Source organism: Chionomys nivalis, chromosome X (assembly GCF_950005125.1).
Source record: "Chionomys nivalis chromosome X, mChiNiv1.1, whole genome shotgun sequence".
NCBI lineage: Eukaryota > Metazoa > Chordata > Mammalia > Rodentia > Cricetidae > Chionomys > Chionomys nivalis.
Window position 1 is genome coordinate 7893147 of NC_080112.1, and position 17356 is coordinate 7910502.

A 17356-nucleotide genomic window follows, 5' to 3' on the forward strand; every position below is an offset into this window, starting at 1 on the left:
TGGGCTTCTCAACTTTCGAAGAGGGTGGGGACTCTTGCCAAAGTATAGCAGGATACTCTCTTCTCAGGGCTTTGGAATTCCATAGAAGTACTCCAAGTTCCTTCTCTGAGGCCCACAAAGTCACCCTCACCCTTCTCTTAATTCCTTTTCTCCCTGTCTGCCTCACCCAGCATAGTTTTACATCCTTATTTCCGTGCAGCTCACACATCTCTCTGACGTGCTCTGGGATGTGCTGTTTGGATTTCCCATCTAATTACCATCTTGTTCATTCTCTCCTCTCAGGACCTTAGTCTGCTTATTGGGATTCCCCGCTGACCTTTGTGATTTCTAAGTCAGGGAGTGGCTTTGATCTCCTCATGTCCTCCAGGACCTAGTCCATCAGAGCAGAGTAAACAATCGCTGGATGTATTTGTTTATTTGTTACCAGGTGTTTCCTTGGCACGGGGTTAAACAGTACCTGGGCTGTAAAGCTGGGCTGTAGCATGTGCAGACCAGTGATTTCTGAATTTTGAGGCCCTAGTGCTTTCTTCCATTTGGCTTTTCGTGTAGACAAAATAGACCAGGCCAACCACACGGTGGGAAAGCTCACTTCATGATGATGTGGCGGGATAGAAAGAAAGGAAGATTGTGGACATGGAAGGACAACTTGGCAAAACAAAAACAAATAAAACTAAGCCTTCATCCCAGGGTTCAACTCCTACAAGTTGACCTTTGACCTCCACATATGCAGTGTAGCATGCAGGTATATACTATACATATTCTCACATACAGAGACACACAAATAGGGGTTATTAGCAAGCAAGAAGAGTACTCAAGGAAAGGAAACACACCCAAGTGTGGATGTATGTGAAGCAGCACCATTAGCATTCTTTTTTTTTATTCTTTTTTTTTTCTTTTTTATTCTTTTTTTTTTTTTTTTTTACTTATTTATTTATTTTTATTCTTTTTTAATTAAAATTTCCACCTGCTCCCCATTTCCCATTTCCCTCCCCTCCTCCCAAATATTGCCCTCCCCCCACTTCCCTCCCCCTATCCCCACTCCTCTTCTCCTCCCCCCACTCCATTCCCCCTCCCTCTCGATACTGAAGAGCAGTCCAAATTCCCTGCCCTGCGGGAAGACCAAGGTCCTTCTATCTACGTCCAGAAAGGTGAGCGTCCAAACAGGCTAAGCTCCCACAAAGCCAGTTCATGTATTAGGATCGAAACCTAGTGCCATTGTCCTTGGCTTCTCATCAGTCTTCATTGACCGCCATGCTCAGAGAGTCCGGAATCAACCCATGCTTATTCAGTCCCAGACCAGCTGGCCTTGGTGGGCTCCCAATAAATCAGTTCCACTGTCACAGTGGGTGGGTGCATCCCTCGTGGTCCTGATTTTTTGCTCATGTTCTCCCTCCTTCTGCTCCTCATTTGGACCTTAAGAGCTCAGACCGTTGCTCCAAATTGAGACTCTGTCTCTACCTCGATCCATCGCCAGATGAAGGTTCTAAGGTGATATGCAAGATATTCATCAGTATAGGATAGGGTCATTTCAGGTTCCCTCTCCTTAGTTGCCCAAGGTACCAGCTGGGGACATATTCCTGGACACCTACGAACCCCTCAAGAGTCAAGTCTCTTGCCAACCCTAAGATGGCTCCCTTAGATAGGATATATACTTCGCTGCTCCCGTATCCATCCTTCCTATATCCCAACCATCCCAATCCCCCGAGCTCCTCCCATCCTCCCCTTCTCATATTTCTCATCCCATTTCCCCTTTGCCCCATGCCACCTCACCCGCAAGTTCCCAGTTAAAGCAAAGGACACTGTCACTAAGACAAAAAGGCAACCCACTGACTGGGAGAAGATCTTCATCAACCCTGCAACAGACAAAGGTCTGATCACCAAAATATATAAAGAACTCAAGAAACTAAACTTTAAAATGCTAATGAACCCAATAAAAAAATGGGGCACTGATCTGAACAGAGAATTCTCAACAGAAGAAATTCAAATGGCCAAAAGACACCTAAGGTCATGCTCAACCTCCTTAGCGATAAGGGAAATGCAAATTAAAACAACTTTGAGATACCATCTTACACCTGTCAGAATGGCTAAAATCAAAAACACCAATGATAGCCTTTGCTGGAGAGGTTGTGGAGAAAGAGGCACACTCATTCATTGCTGGTGGGAATGCAAACTTGTGCAACCACTTTGGAAATCAGTGTGGCGATTTCTCAGGAAATTTGGGATCAACCTACCCCAAGATCCAGTAATACCACTATTGGGAATATACCCAAGAGATGCCACATCAAATGACAAAAGTATCTGTTCATCTATGTTCATAGCAGCATTGTTTGTAATAGCCAAAACCTGGAAACAACCTAGATGCCCTTCAATGGAGGAATGGATGAAGAAAGTGTGGAATATATACATATTAGAGTACTACTCAGCAGTAAAAAACAATGACTTCTCGAATTTTGCGTGCAAATGGATGGAAATAGAAAACACTATCCTGAGTGAGGTATCCCAGACCCAAAAAGAGGAACATGGGATGTACTCACTCATAATCGGTTTCTAGCCATAAATAAAAGACATTAAGCATATAATGTGTGATCCTATAGAAGTTAAATAAGAAAGTGAACCCAAAGAAAATCATATAGTCATCCGCATGGAGAGGGGGAAGTAGACCATTAGCATTCTTTATATATGGCCATTGATAGCTGCTCTCAAGGTTTATCTTTCAAAGTTGTTAAGAAAACCCTCTTTTAAGATTGTTAAAAAATACAGCTTATAACATGGTTAAAAGTTGAAGCATTCCCTTCTGCAAACACAGTTTCAAACTAGATTCCTGAGGAGCAGTGTTCAGAGTTAAGGATGAGAGAGATGAGCCAGAAAATCGGGGTTATACATCATTTGGACCATAAAGTAGCCTGTTTGTTACTGTCCCTGACAAGCTGTCTTTTGGAAAACATGCAATGTTCGGTGAGCCACTTGGGCTTTGTCAGTGCTGTCTGCTTTCCTGCCTCTTGACAGAAAATGCATACCAGACCCTGGGATAAAGGCTTGGTATATTTGTGTTTTCTTGGACATCATGTAGATACCTATTTTCTTTAAGTTCATTAAGCTGTTTCTTGGTATCTTCTTTAAATCACTTGAATTCTTTAGTAAAGCTTATGATTGTTCTTTTAAACTCTCCTTCTTGGGGTTTATTTAAATTATTCTTATTAAAGAACCTTTCTACAAATGGGAGATCTGGGGGTATTTTGTCATGGCTGTTCACACTGCCTGTGTTTTTTTGTTTTGTACAGTCTGATCTTGGGATGTATACTTTTTCTTTGGTTGTGTCTGATGTTACATTATACATGCATCAAGAAGGGCTGAGGAAGGAGCTAGACCCCAGATTGTGAGGATTACACATGGACTAGAGGGAATCAGTCTTATGCAGGAATCCATATACTTGGAACCCAATGTCTAAAACCAGCTCACTGTGTGTCTTTGTAAATGAAGTTTTATTAGCATAAATCAAGCTATACTGGTGGAATTAAAACAGTGTACTTTTCACTGAAATAGTTGTTATCTGGACCTTTCCAGAAATATTTGTCAGATACAGAAATACTTGTCAATCTATGCTTCCAGTGAACTGATATCAGATCCCCATTAAAATTCAATAAGTGCTATTTTAGGGTAACATCTATAAGATAAATGTTCATATAAGATAGATGTTTATACACTTTTAAAAGCTTTACCAAATCTGTTGTTTTGAAAATTTTACACCTTGGACTCTGATTTATCATCTGAAAATGAAGACAGTGATTTTTTTCCTGTATGTGAGAATTAGTTAGATTATGTAAGGAATTTAATAATATTCACCCTTATGTTATACACAACTATTTTTGTTACTTCTGTGAGCTTTTAATTGAAACATGCTATATCAGGAAAATCTATAGTGTAGTAATAGAAGAATAGAAAAATGTGGTGGTCTCAATATGAGGCAGATAGTAGAAGCCACTGACAGATTTTATTTAAGATTGTTATAATGAGGCTTTGAAGGATGTTGACTAAGTGAGAAGGAAGAAGTGCATGATGAAAACCTTGGCTTAGGGAACTTCTTTCATGTCTTCTTCATTCTTTGCCTTTACAACACAGTTTTGTTTATTATTTATTGTGTATACTTTTCATTATGTATTCCAGCTAGTTTATAAGTTCCATAAGCATTGATAACAAATGTATCCTAGAGACTTAGGAAGTATATGACACACACATATCACTCAATATATGTATATATATATGTATATATATAATATATATAAAACAGAGTCTGTTTAAGAATGCTATGTAGGATATAAAAAAACTCAACAGGGAGTATTGGATATGAGGGCTGGCTTAGAGTAGTGGACAATATCAGGTTTTGGGATGCTGTTTTTTATTGTTTTAATAAATATTTCATGCACTTAATAATTAGAAAATTCAGAAAGGCAAGAAAAGGTGTTTTTTTTTTCCCAAGAAGCATTTTTCTTTCTTTTAACTGCATTTTTACCCTTGATTGGAATCTTAGATTAGGTAGTAGGTGTAATTTGGAAATGGTCAGGTGAATATAGGAAAGGAAATGTTATTGGGACAAAGAAATCCCAATGTTGTTGACAGAATAAATCCCTTAAGGCATATTTTTCTTTAATAGACAAAGTAGTTCCAGCCTATCATATTTTTCAGAATTTATGTGTGAATGTGTGTATACTTGTACTGCAGCCTGAACAATTTTATTCCTTCAGTGTAATCCTATGTTTGTGTTAAGGCCATGATGGCTTATGTAGTATTTGATAGAACTTTTATCCCCTTTTCTTTCACAAGGATTTCAATATTCATAAGTCTGTATTCTAAAATGCTGATCTAAAACTCTGCTGAAGAGGCATTTACTTACTTTATGGAAATAAACATTTTAAAAGACTTTCTTCAGGATCCTAAAGAAAATTACTATGTCATTGAGAGTGTCTGCTTCTGCATCAGCATTTGCCTCTTGCATTCTTTAACTACAGTTCAATAATAGAGCAACAAGTATCGATTATTCAAATTATAGACATGAATCAGTCTCCCTCTTTAGATTGTATTTAGTGGCTCTCTTTTATTTTCGAATGCCCTTGAGGATAATAGTTTCATTCAGTTGAGCACACCATAGATTCCCAAATGAATGCTCTTCTTTCATTTTGATAACAGGCACTGAGTTTTGATTCTACTGCATGTACTGGCTTTGTGGGAGCCTAGTCTTTTTGGATGCTCACTTAGACGGAGGTCGGGGAGGACCTTGGACTTCCCACAAGGCAGGGAACCTGGACTGCTCTTTGGACTGGAGAGGGTGAGAGAGGGGGGGTGCGGGGAGGGGAATGGAAATGGGAGGAGGTGGAAATTTTTAATAAAAAGAAAAATATAAGACTTCCTAAAGCACCCCTCCAATCATGCAACATATGGACATCAAAACACAAAGTAACATGGCGACTATTATAGGGCTCAGGTTTGCTGGTTCATTGTTTAGCAGCTTACCTGGCTTTATAACTTTTGCTTTTCCAATCAGATATTGCTATGCCATGTTTCTTTGTTTTACCTTTTCTTAAAAGTATTAGTCAGCTAGAAACAAAACCTGAAAATCACTTAAAAAAAAAAAGAATTCCTCTACTGTTTTTACCTTACCACAAGATAAAGGATAAAAGTGAGCAAGATGCAAAAAAATAATAAATTGTTTACAGAATTCATTTGAAACTCTAGAGGAAGTCAAGATGTACAGGACAAACACAATGATCAGAAGTACTGTGGTGAGAAGAAGAGAAAAATCTGCAAGGCACATTTTGAGAAAATAGGAAGCTATTTGTTGTTGAAGAATTTTCAGACAAATTATCAATAAGTTTATTTTGTGCTTCAAGAATAAAATATACACTTACTTTGATTTCTATCTATCTTATGTCTATCAGATCACTAGCCATTTCATTTCTCATTAAGAAACTGATCTAGAAGGGTGGTATTTATACTCTTCATTTTACATCTTCTTAAAGCTATACCATATAATGCTTTTTGACTGAGTTAGCCTTTAAGAATTTTGCTTTCATTTGATGACACAAATTGACTTTTTTTCTGATACTATTTGTTCAGCACCTAGCTCACAGCAAGGGCATTATAAGCCACATGTTACATTACTTTCCCTAACTTTAAAGCCTGTAAGGACAGTGACTATAACATATTTTATTTTGTACCACTCAGGCTTATCAAGGTAGCCTATAATGATTTTAGATAGAAGCATTTGTGTTATTAAAATGATAATGTATGATGTATGATCAGCAGATTTTGGATAAATTCAGTCTACCATTGCACAGCTGTATGACCTCAGATAAGAAGTGTCAACTTTCTAAACTTTTAAAGGATTAAATGAGTTAAAAAAAATGCCTAAAATACAAGAAAGAAAAGTTTCTTGGTAGAAATACAGCATTACTTAATCATCAGTAAAACAAAATGTGTTACTTTTTTCCTTCAGATTTCAGACTTTCCTTTTTTATGATCAACTTTTATTAAATTTCACCATCTGTGCCTATGATTTGCTCTGGTAGTTTTTTCTTTCTTGTACTCCTCTCTATCTGATCTTTAGTGTCATCAAAGACTTCTCAAATTTAATATTTGTTTTCCATAAGGTTTAAACCCACATTTCTTGGCATATTTTTATCTCTACTAACTCTGAAATTTCAGGTCAGCCATTTAACCTAATTTCTCATAAGATCTCTCAGTAAATTTGTATTCTTTCATACAGGCCTCACTAACCTTCAGACATGAGCCAAATTCATAATTCAACTTCATTTCCTTTCAAATAGGGTTTGAGACAATAACTACTATCTCAGTAATGATCAGCATAAGGATGGTGGCAGTTCTCTAATGTGGAGACAATTGGTGTCTAGTTTCATAAGATTTTCTTTGAGAATATTCGCTGTTTACCATTTCATTCTTATAATTGTCTATCATCCTTTTAATGATACCCATGTTTACCAGAGTGTCTTCTTCACCACTTTGATTAGTGTTTTCTTATTTGTTCATTTCTTCTTTTAAATGTCTTCAACCTCCTAACTAATCTTGGTTAATTCTATTTGTATAGTTGGTTTTAAAAATTGAATATGTATTTTATTAATTCTTTGAGAGTTTCATTATGTGTTTTTTAGTATATTCATTCACCTCGCTGAATGCTTCCTAGATCCAGCCTTCCTTCCCTATTTACCTAAATTTGTGTCCTAATTTTAAAAATTCTAATCCAACAAGTGCTGCCTATAAACACAATGAAGCATGCTCCTCTTACTAGGAGTAAGAAACTTAAGAAAAACAGATTACCCCCTTTTTCAGAAGCCATCCATTACCAGTAACACCTCAGCTAGGCTTGGGACTTTTCATCACCTTCTTTCTTTATGCTTAGATTTTGTCTGCCTTGAGAATCCATAGATCTTCTAGCATATATCATCCTAATCATAATCACTGTGAGTTCATATGTACAACTTCCCTGTTATGTCCAGAAAAATGGCTTCTCTGTAGTTAGCTACTACCTATTACGATCTTCTTACTTCTCTGTCTGTAATCATCACTGAACTTGGGAAGGAGGAATATCATGTAAATGTACCTTTCATAGACAAATATTCCATAGCTCTTGTTCTCTGTACCTTGAACAGATGTGGGTCTCTGTGTTAATCTTCATTTACTTTTAAAGAAATTTCTGTGATGACATTTGAGAGATGCACTTCTATGCATGTAGTGAAACATTAGTAAACATTTTAATAACATGAGCATTTATAAGAATAATAGTAGTAATTTTTCCTGTCGTATGTCTGTATCCACTCTCTCCCTCCTTTTCAGATTCAGACATGATTATAGAAAAAGGAAAAGAATTATTTTAAGTGCCAAAGATGATAGATAATTACAAAGAAACTTTCTGGGAACAACATGGCAGTTGCATGTACGAACTCATAGTTCCTCTAGCCTATTAGCTCTCTATACACAGGTTTGTGACCCCAGTCACCGTGTCAGGTATAGCTTTTATCTTGTGGAATGGCCTTTAAATAAATTCAATAAGAAAGTGATTGGTTAATATCATGACATTCATACAGATTTTGTGTCAGTGGACACATCTTGTCAGAATGGTAGTTATTGTAACTTTCAAGGCTCATTTCTGGTAAGAGTGGTGATTATTTTTCTCCTCTAGCAATGGACATAGCAGCATCTCCACTGTGGAAGCTAGCCAATATTGGTGATGCTTCCAGGTGAATACTAGATTGATTTGTCCATGTTCTGCTGATTGAGGTATGTGGTGGTTTTAGCAATAGGGTCTCACATAAAGTTTTAGAATCTAACCAAGAACAGTCCCTTATTGGCCAAAACCCCCAATACAGAGTAACACTAGGAATTTTATTTGTTAGCTGACAATGTCTGATGGAGGAAGGTCATTGGTTAATTAATAAAGAAACTGCTTGGCCCTGGTAGATTAGAACATAGGTGGGTGGAGTAAACAAAACAGAATGCTGGGAAAAAGGGAAGTGAGCTGAGATGGCATGCCTGCTCCTCTCCAGGGCAGACGCGATGAAGCTCTGACCCAGGATGGACGTAGGCTAGAATCTTCCTGGTAAGCGCACCTCGTGGTGCTACACACATTAATAGAAATGGGCCAAGCAGTGTTTATATGAATACAGTTCATGTGTTGTTATTTTGGGGCATAAGCTTGCCAGCCAGCCGGGAGCCAGGGTGGCAGGAATGCAGCCCGCAGCTCCCACAACAAGTGTCTAATAGGGAAATTATTGTACAACTATAGGGTAACTTCATTCTAACTTTTCTCATTCATATTTATGCTCATATTTTAGAAAGCTTCTGAAGTAGCATGGCAGATTTTCATATTACTTTTCAGGTCTTTATGTGAGGTATCCCAAGTTATATTCCCTACTCTCCCTTGCCCTCTTATCCTCACGTAATTTAATGCTTCCTCTTACATTATTTTCCTGCCCTCTTTAAATCACTATGTCCTTCTTTCCTTTTAAAACCTCTCCTCCATTGACTCTTACTAATTTCATGACCCTTGTAGATATTATAAATGACATATACATGTTTAAAAATTAAATGCAGCATAATTCTGGCATAAAAACATATACATTATCCAGTGTAACATAATTGAAGACCTAATTATAGACCCACACCTTGATCTTTGACTAAAACATCAATAATGCATATTGAAGAAATGACAGTGTTGAAGGAGCTGCAGGCTGCGTTCCTGCAGTTCCATGAGGCAGTGGCTTACCAGGAAGATTCTAGCCTACGTCCATCCTGGGTCGGAGCTTCATCGCATCTGCCCAGAGAGAAGAGGAGGCATCTGTGCTCACTTCCTCTTCCTCCCAGCATTCTGTTCTGTTTACTCCACCCACCTATGTTCTAACTTATCAGGGCCAAGCAGTTTCTTTATTAATTAACCAATGACCTTCCTCCATCATGACAGTATTCAACCAATGTTGTTTTCCAAATTGGATAACTACATTTAAAATAAGAAAGCTAGACTTTATCTCTCACACTGCACAAAATTCAACATAAATGAATCAATAATCATGATATAAGAACTGATACCCTGGTTATAATGGAGATGAAAGTAGAGCATGTGACTCAATTGATAAAAGAACAACAAAATTCTGACAACATTGGTAAACAGAGAAATGAAATCTCATAAAATTGAAAAAGCTTCTGTACAGCAAAGGCACTATCATTTAAGTGAAGAGGCTATCTTTAGAATAGAGAAATATCTGAACGACTATGCATAAGACCGAAGGTTCATACAATACACAAAGGACTTAAAAAAATTCTTCTCATCAAGAAGTCAATCAGCCCACATAAAATTTTGTGTGTGAAACTTAAAGATTTCTCAAAAGATAAAAAACATATAAGAGGTTGAGAAATCTTTTTATATAATGTTCAGCATTCTTAGTCATCCAGGAAATAAAAATCAAAAGTACTTTGAGGTTGTCTCTTATCAAAGTCAGAATGGCTAAGATTCAAATAACAGGTCTATACTCCTATCATTCATCTCTTCTCTAGCTAAATGTTCTTCTGTAGTGATCTCATATACTCTTGCTGTGCCTTATATATTTATAAATCTAAGATTAATTGTTCTAACCAAACTTTGATTCAACTTTAATCTTTTTAATAAAGAATTCAATTAAAAAGTTCCAGAAATTGAATTAAAGTCACTTAATACTCAGATATTATCACTTTTCTTATTTTCATTACATCAAGTATTTGGTGATATTCTGAGTCTAGAACCTGGGGACACTAGTAGATACTCCTTCCCAAAAGTCAGAATAATTACCTGCAAATGAGAAAGTTTTAACTTTAAATTCCGGTTGCTTCAATATAATAATTATAACACATACAAGATGTTATTAGATCATGTATTTGTTCATTTAGTAGTTTTTGAATTCAAGTATTTTCCCTAATACTTGGGTAATTATTGAAATATAGTTCTCAGAAAAGAAAAGGCTGATTCTCTTTTGTAGTTGTGGTTTAACATAGGAGACATGTAGACAGACTACTACTATATTTATTTAACAAATAGGCAGAAATAATACTCAAACTAAGAAAACGAAATGGAGTCATAGATTCAAGAATAAGATTTTGGAAAAGTACTTAGCATAAGTGACATTTAAACTGAATCTTGAAGGATGACATGGAGTTTCAAATTAAAAGTAAGATTTGAGTGTCATAAGCAAAGAGAACAATATGAATACGACTTTTAAACGAAAGCACTTGCTATATGTGAAGAACAGAGCCAGATGGTTAATAATGCTGAAGAAATCAGAGTCCATATAAGGATTGGTCTTGTAGATCACAGAAAAAAGCTTGTATTTTATTTGGAATTCATCAGAAACATACATAATTACATGTTAACATTTAAAATTTTAGAACAGCCCATAGGCTACACTGTGGAGAATGAATTTTAGCAAAGAAAAGCAAAACATAAATCAGTTAGTAAGCTGTTAATATAGGTTAGGTCTTAGTGGTGTTTATTCTAGTCTAGGGTAGTAACAGTTCATATAAAATATAGGTGAATTTCAGATGTACTCTTTGAGAAAAGAGAAACTCATAGTTGATTAGAGAGGTAGATTTCTTGTTTGATCATTAACACATTGATGCTATCACTTATTGACAAAGAACTTGCCTCAAGTTCTGGGCATGACATTTAAGTATCAGATCTGTCTACCTTTTTTTCCATCCCCTTACTGAATTCTGTCTTATTTTATTTATAATTTTGTGTTTTCATTATTATCCATCTCTAAAGTCTTCATATTTTCTGAACATGAAATACTATTGTACAATTCTTTGGTTAACTTCTGCATTTTGCTCTGTGGTACTTTCCTTGGTAGCACTAGATATAATTTGTAGTTTTTATCCTTACAAGTTTTTGATCTTGTGGAATCTTCAGTTAAATTATTTCTATAATCATGAGTTGTAGAAAGAGTGAGATGATAGATGTACCTATACTCTTAAACTATTTGGCATTTGATAGTTTGTTATATGGTCAGAGATAAATAATAAACCAACTTATCAATATACTATGAATATATATTATATCATAATTAAAAAATAATAGAAAAATAATTCAAGGAGTATCATTTACCATTTTGTGAGTTATTGAAGGGAGGCAAAGTGAGTATGAGAAAATTCATCAATATTGTGCTTGTAGAATACAAAAAACTCAGGCTTGTGAGATTCCAAACCACATACTTAATCTAAACCATCATGTTCTCAACTTGTCAAATTATTATATGAATCATTATAAATTTTATTCCTGGCAGTGAGATATATGTATATGTATATGTGTGTGTATGTATGTATGTATATATATAATATATAATAAACATAAGATGACATTAATATTAAAGATGATCATATTTGGATGCCATTTAGTGAAGTACCTCAAGTACATGATTGAAATAGGAATGTATAAAGTAGTAAAACAGACATTTTTGGCTAAGAACTTAATTACAGTTTTATTTGAAAACTCCCTGTTTACATATACTATAACCTATGGGATATCCTATTGTAAAAACTGCCCACATTTTTATGTATTATTTTAGATTTCTGGTACATCTGCTAAGAAGTCATTTATTACCTTGACAGATTATTTTTATCTGAAAATTATCCATTTTTCCACTAGCATGAAAAAAATTGCCATCTCAGATTGACTTGACAATGAACACTTTCACCTATCAGTGTAACAGCCTACTTGGTCACACTTTTTAGGCCCTCTCCCACTTATAATTATGTCTTACATATAATAAAAGGAGCAGGAAGATGAAAAGATGCAGTATTTCTCACAAGGAAAATCTTGTTTCTTTATGGTGTTTTAATTCTACTTCTAGAAATTTATTTTAAAGAAACAGCTGTACTTTCATGAAAAATTCAGTGAGAAAAGATATTTGTTACAAAACTGTCATGATGGAAATTTTGAAATAATTGTTACTGAATTCTTACTGTGCGCCAAATGACAGGTTAAAGATTAATTAATTTGATCTATGTCACAGACTGTTTTCTTGGCAAGTATTTTCTTATATTGATCTCTCAAGAATGGAAAGAATTGCATGTTCCCGTTCACTCTGGTTGAGTGGGTACATTTTCTGGATGATGACCTAGTCAAATGTTCAGTGTTTACTGGCTAGATGATTTAATTCTCATCTGGAGTATCTTCTGAACTACAATTACTTTTCATGTGACAGAAAAAAAAAACTAAATAGAGATTTCTCCCATAGCTGAGAACACTGACTTATTGAACTGTTAAGACACACATAGTTCCACTATTGATTTCTGATAGGCAAAACAATGTCAGATCCCATGGAGGTGGTGTTACAGGTGGTTATGAGGAAAAATATCTACCATATATACTTAATAATTCACATCTATTTGTTTGTTTCTTCATTAACTAATGGTATTCACAGCATACAGAGGGGAATCTCACATTACTGTGATTTAACCAGCCATGAATTCTTGGCCCAGGTAATAGTATCAGACGTGTGTTCTATTTTTTATGGTGTGTGATTTAAATCCAACCAAAAAAAATGGCTAATTACTTCTGCAGCATTCATGTCACTATTACACCAGTGGATATATTTTACTAGGGCATTTATTGCTATAGCTTACAAAATTCACAGCTAGTTAAGACTGTTGTAGACTTTTATCCCCAGGTAGCATGCACACAAACTTCTTACAGCTACAGTATGAAAGGTTGTGGACCTGTTAGGCTTTAAGCCAGACCGGACAGTAGGTGTGGAGTCCAGATCCACGGTAAGTACCAGATGAAGAAGGACATTTATAAGAAATCCCACACTAGCTCAGACCTGAGTATAATAGAGGGTTATTTATTTAGGGGTAGACTCACAGATTACAGTCCTCTACATGAACAGGGAACAGGAATCGAATCACGCCACCAGAAGTGAGGCTGGATGCAAGCTTTACATAGGCATATATAGTATAAGAGGCCACGCCCAAGTGGGCAGATAACTTAAAGGCTACTGGAGCTAGGAATTCCTACAGCATTAGAGATGATACTTGCAGGCTGGAAATGACTTGATTTATCCATGTCCTTTGACTCAAGTATATAGTGTCTTCAGCAATAGCATCTTCAATGATATTCAGGAGAATAACCAAGAAAACAGGGACAATAGTGTTTAGAGTGTGTGTGGTCTATTGGAACCCACTGACAAGTACAAATAGGTATAACTCATAACTGGCACCGTTTTAAATTTGATAGCTTATAGAGTCTGGGGCAGGAATGGTACTCTGTTACTGGGTAACTATATTTAAAAACCTTTGTATATACTTCGCTGCTCCCGTATCCATCCTTCCTATATCCCAACCATCCCAATCCCCCGAGCTCCTCCCATCCTCCCCTTCTCATATTTCTCATCCCATTTCCCCTTTGCCCCATGCCACCTCACCCGCAAGGTCCCAGTTTTTGCCCTGCAATCTTGTCTACTTCCCACTCTCCATGCGGATGACTATATGATTTTCTTTGGGTTCACTTTCTTATTTAACTTCTATAGGATCACACATTATATGCTTAATGTCTTTTATTTATGGCTAGAAACCGATTATGAGTGAGTACATCCCATGTTCCTCTTTTTGGGTCTGGGATACCTCACTCAGGATAGTGTTTTCTATTTCCATCCATTTGCACGCAAAATTCGAGAAATAAAAACCTTTGTACATGTCTCTGTAAATATTTATGAAAGTAGGAAAGGCCATGGGAGTGTTTAAAGAGAAGGGGGTTAAAATGCAGGCTCTGTAAAGGTAGAAAGGGTAATAATTGAACAGAAAGTGTTAATTGTGTTGGGGATAGGAAGGTAGGGTAGAGATTATGGGCAAGGCTAACTAATAATAAAGACCTTTGGAAATGTCATATGAAAAGTTATAAAAACATTTTTAACTTCTTCCAAGGAATTAATTTCCCAGGTAATAAATTTAATTTTTCTAAAAACTAAACAAACTTTCATAATGTATTTGTACTTTTTAGACATGTGTGAGAAATTCAGTTTTTTAGTATTCTGACAAAATTTTGGTAGTGCCATATTTTTATTATTTTCTGTGATTATGGCATAATTACATTATTCCCTCCTTCTGCACTCTAAATAATCCCACATACCTCTTTTTGCTTTTATTTTTCTTTTTTCACTTTTCTTTTAGGTGCCTGTCCCAGAATTAGCTCTTGTAGACCAGGCTAGTCTCGAACTCACAGAGATTCACCTGCCTCGGCCTTCCAAGTGCTGGGATTAAAGGTGTGTGCCATCACTGCCTGGCCTTTTTTCTATTTTGATGTTGTAACATTTCTTCCTTCTTTTCCTTCCCCTCAAATCCTTCAATATTCTTCTCCCTACTCTCCTTAAATTTTTACATCATTTTTATTAATTGTTATTGCATGCATCTATGTAGTTCAGTGCAATTGTTTTGGATTTTATTCATCCTACTCGGCATATAATAATAATGACAAAATAGTCATTTCCTCAATAAATGATTAATAAGTCACATTGTGCTAAGTGCTTATCATTCATATTATATTGTCTGGTGTCTAGTCAATGTATTGCTCAACATTTTAGTGTCTGCTTGATTATTATTGATTTGTAAAATTCTTTATATATTTTGGGCATAAAGCTTCTATCAGATGTATTTTGGCTTTCACTTTCTATTTTAGAATACCATCATTTGCAATTAAAAATATATTATTTACATGACTTCAACCCAATTTTTTATGATTTATCCTTCTGGAACAGTATTTTCTCAAAAAGAGATCATAATTCTTTCAGTCCTACACAACTTCCAGAAAAATTAAGTTTCATATTTGACTTTTGAGTTTTGGATTTTCAAAAACAATTTAATTGCTCTGAAGTAAGAACAGAGGGTTGTTGTTTATTTTCATTTTCTATTTTCCTTTGCTATCAGAAATTTCATTATGATATGCCTAGATAGAGTTTTCTGTGTAAATATTGTATTAATTTTCAGAGTCCTATGATAAAATAACTGATAAAAACATCTTAAGGAAGTATGTTAAGTCACAATTTCTGGGTATTATTCATCATGGTGGTGCTGGTTATATTGTATCCTCATCAGTCAAGGAGCAGGAAGTGATAAATACTGATGCCAAGTTAGATTTTCTTTTTATGTAGTCTAAGACACTAGTCCATGCAATGTTCCACACACAGGTAACATATATGTTCTCATTTCAGTTAATGGAAAATAAATAATCCCTCACAGACATGCCCAGAGATTTGTCTCAGATAATTCTAGATCCTCTCAAGTTTAAAATACACAGTAAACACTACAAATATCACTAAGGAGTTTTTTGGATTTGAACAAAGTAACTTTCGAACTCTGAAATATATTGAAAGAGTTTAAAGTCAATTTAGGAAATTTGACCATTATATGTTCTAATATTTTTATGCCTCTTTCTGCCTTTTTGTTTCGATATTTCCATTGCATTGCACAAATGTTCAAGGCTTTTTCACTGCCTCAGAGGTTGATGATGTTAAGTTGGTTTTCCTTTATATTTTTAGTAATTGTTCAATGATTGGATCATTTTTTAATCCATTTAAGGTTTTGGTTCATTCTGTCATCCAATCAGCACTTGAACTCAAACAATAAATTTTCATTAATTATTGAACTTTTAAAGTAGGGAATCTCCACTTGATTTGTTTTTTTTATATTTTTCTTCCAAAATTGCTAATTCCTTTCAACAAATTACTCCTTAGAAATCTCAATGGTTTTCTTTAACACATTTATGATTGTTCTTTCAAGGCAATTGTTAAAATTGTCATCTAGGTACACTTAGTTCATGGTGACTCTTTTTTTTCCTCTAGTATAGGATACTCCCTCAATTCTCTTTTACAGTTTGTATTATTTTTGGATGAAACATGCTATTTTTATGCAATATATTTTAATACCCCTGGTTTCTGCTGTATTGTTTTTTAGAAATTTTAATCATTAGTATTTGTATAGGTTTTGGTTTTAGAAATTTGCCAGAAGTATTGTGTAAGTTGACTACTGTACTTGTTTAGGCTCTGAGAGATATTCTTTATGATCTTTGTTCCCTATCTGGCTTCATAGGAATTGTACCTGGACTGCAAAGTCAGCCACTGAAGTGGAAAATCATTTGTGTTATTCTTTCAGCCTAACCTTTTGCAGACTCACTTGTTCTTTTCTAGAGAATATTATATTTTGCATTTAATTCTCTATTTCATTTTTCCATCAGAAATGTTTAAAGTACAAAATGATCTTTTGATACATATATCAAATATATAATATATTTACAAACATATATAATTGATTTTTATAATCTAGACTATTGATTAGTACTATATTTGTTTCCACTTTTTTGTGACAAGAGCACCAACGATCCAATCTCCAAAGTTATTCAGTATGTTATACCATATCAAGAGTATTTTTCATGATGTACTTAGTTCAGATCTCTAGACTTTTCTGGTGTTCTCTTCTGTGTTTATTGGTGTTCAGTATGTTATACCATATCAAGAGTATTTTTCATGATGTACTTAGTTCAGATCTCTAGATTTTTCTGGTGTTCTCTTCTGTGTTTATTGGTGTATGTGTGTAGTAAGGAGGCCGCTTGTTGGTTCCTGGCCACTTAACCCCAAAATAATCACACAAAAACTGTATTAATTAAATCACTGCTTGCCCCATTAGCTCTAGCTGCTTATTGGCTAACTCTTAGATATTAATTTAACTCATTTCTGTGTATCTGTGTATTGCCATGTGGTTGTGGCTTACCTGCTAAAGTTCTGGTGTCTGGTCTCTGGTGGGGTTACATGCCATCTTTCTGACTCTGCCACCT